Source organism: Haliaeetus leucocephalus, unplaced genomic scaffold (assembly GCF_000737465.1).
Source record: "Haliaeetus leucocephalus isolate CR32 unplaced genomic scaffold, Haliaeetus_leucocephalus-4.0 Scaffold2, whole genome shotgun sequence".
In the NCBI taxonomy this organism is placed as follows: Eukaryota; Metazoa; Chordata; class Aves; order Accipitriformes; family Accipitridae; genus Haliaeetus; species Haliaeetus leucocephalus.
This window is the reverse complement of record NW_010972438.1, coordinates 9,782,002-9,784,534: the sequence shown is the minus strand read 5'-3', so window position 1 is coordinate 9,784,534 and position 2,533 is coordinate 9,782,002. Positions and strand designations below refer to the sequence as shown.

The 2,533-nt window shown below is 35.8% G+C and overlaps 1 protein-coding gene across 1 annotated transcript in view; it reads right to left on the bottom strand.

The window, feature by feature from the left end:
* Nucleotides 1-343, bottom strand: part of FHIT (fragile histidine triad) — a 443,079-nt gene extending 442,736 nt beyond the window's left edge. Inside the window, exon 1 of the mRNA XM_010571031.1 lies at nt 333-343. The gene's annotated coding sequence lies outside the window, so the exon portion shown is untranslated. The remainder of the gene's footprint in view (nt 1-332) is intronic.
* Nucleotides 344-2,533: the final 2,190 nt, after the last annotated feature.

Sequence of the window (2,533 nt, the reverse complement as noted above, 5' to 3'; positions counted from 1 at the left end):
CTTTTTTTGCCCCCCCCCCCCCCCCCCCCCCAAGAATGAGAGCCCTCCCTTAAATATTTACACCATAGTCACTGGCAAAATAAAGCGTGCATGACTTTTTATTACTATTTCTGTTTCATTTAAACCAGTAGGACTGCAAACTGCATGCAAACAATGGTGGAAAGAAAATAGAGAAAACAGCTGTAAATGCACAAAATGGTTTGCAAATCTTTCAAAAAATACACACTGTATGCTTTAGTGAACTATTTGAAGAAAGGTGGTCATGAGTAAAGGAATCTATCTGAGAAAAAGAGGTTGTACACTTTTCCAGGTTTAACTTTCCCTCTCTGCACATATTTTCTCTCTGATTTTCCACAAATGCTCTCTGTATACTTGACCACATATTCAGAAAATGGGAAATAACATTCCTGCTTTCTGGCCGCTTTCCTGTCTTTATCAAAGATACCTGTAGCAGGGATCATAGCTTTCTGCATTTTTGAACAGTGCACTATGAGGTACTCGGTCAACAAGGTAATGTTGAACGACAACTGGGTTACAAGTCAATGGAAAGAATAAGCAAATTTTGGAAAGGGAAACAAACTCTTTCTCACTGTCAAACCAGCATTAAAGCACGATGGGAAACTACTTACAGTTTTCTGTGGTTGGTTAGATAATTCTGAACACAATGACTTAACTAAATTTAGGCAAAAATAGGCCAGTCTTATGTGATTATTTTGAGGAGATGTTGCATATCTGGTAGTAGAAAATCAACCCTACTAGGGTTATATCAAAACACATCTATTTACTGAATATGACCCCTTTCTGTAAGATATTTTCTGCTGGAAAGAAGAGGCTTGCAGTTCCTGTTATCTAATATACACATGCATTAGATTTAGTCCAGTAAAATACTAATCCTAACAGATTTTGGGTTAGATTTTAGCGTAAGACCTGGCTATTCTGCCTCCTTCCCAACCAAAAGAGCCAAATTTCCTTGTCTAAAGCCAACACGAGGTTTGTCAGAGCCTTTACTGGACACAGACCTCGAAACATAGGCAACAGATGCTTATGAAAAAAAAAAGGGTCAATGCAGTGTTTGTCAATTTCAGCCTAAATTTGTATTTGGAACATGGCCACAGACACAATCATGCTAGGGAGAATTTGGTTTTGATGTTTTCTAAGAAACATTGCTACAGCAAGAGATGTCTCTGAGTAAATCCACCTCCCTGTATTCAACTGTCTGGACTTTGGAGAACAGGCTGTAGTGTGGTGTCCTGACATAACAGTAGTGAAACTTAGGCTCTGAAATTGGAATAACAGAGGATAATAACTTCTGTGCAACATCATAATGCTACAGTAAGCCTTACCTAGATTAGGGCAATGACTACTATGCTACCTGCTGAAATAGCCATCATTGTTGCATGCATCTCCCAAGCACTTTTTTATTTAAAGATTTTCACCTTAAATTGCTTTCTTTACAAGTCTTTTTCCACTGTAGACATGAGCTCTTAGCAAATCAACCACTAAAATGTATCATATAGTTTTCTAGCTTCCATAGGTTACTTTCAGAATCAAAACTTAACACAACTCCATCATTTTCTCCTTTCATTAATTTACACAAGCAAAAGAAGTCAAAGATAATCTTGTCAATATTATTAAAGTCAAATTTCAAAAATATAGATGTAATAAGGTATTTTCTCCACTGTAATACTTGCAGCAGAAATACAGATAAGTCAAAACCAGAGGGGAAGATATTGTGGTAAGGAGCCTAAACCTGCATTTTCAAGATGCTGGTCTGCATCTTCTTTGGTAAAAGATTAAGGACTGCTTAAAACATTTCCTTAAAAAGATAGGAAAATTTTTAAGTGCATGTAATTTCTACAACTGTTATTATTTTAATGGTCTTATGTCTTAAGTATGTTGTAGTGTATACTAATTATAACATTTACCTGCATATGCACATTCTCCAGCTTGCTTTTTACTTCATGGTTGCCAACTATCCTGAAAAACATGCATTTTAGTCTATCTGTAACTACCCTAAGGTTCCTGATTTTTTTTCCTTTTAGACAATAGTCTATATGATTATTTTTTGACTTAGTCTCACCACACAGAATTGCATGAGTCACATAATCAAGCCATAAACCAAGCAAGTAATTTTGTATGTTTTTGCTGTATTTCTGGTTTCCTTTCCAACTCTGCATCACTTCAGGCATCAACAAAAAATGTTTTAGCGTTACTACTTTTAGCTTTTCAAGATTAAAAAAAAACATTTATGGTCACACGGTGAATTGGAATAACTGAGACAGTATTATGTTCTCATTTGTCAGTAAACCTGATAACACTTTAAATAAGAATTGGGTGCCAGATGACTGTTCTGCAACCAATTCTGGAACAAATTTCTGTATAATCTAGTGAAAGTGCTTTGGAAATCCTTGCCAGCAAGGCTTTCTAGTAAGATATTCATGAGTAATTAGAAATCTATAGACATGATTAAATCTTAATCTACAATCTGCAGGATGAATGTTTAGACTGAACTATGGCAAACTGGCAGAGAACT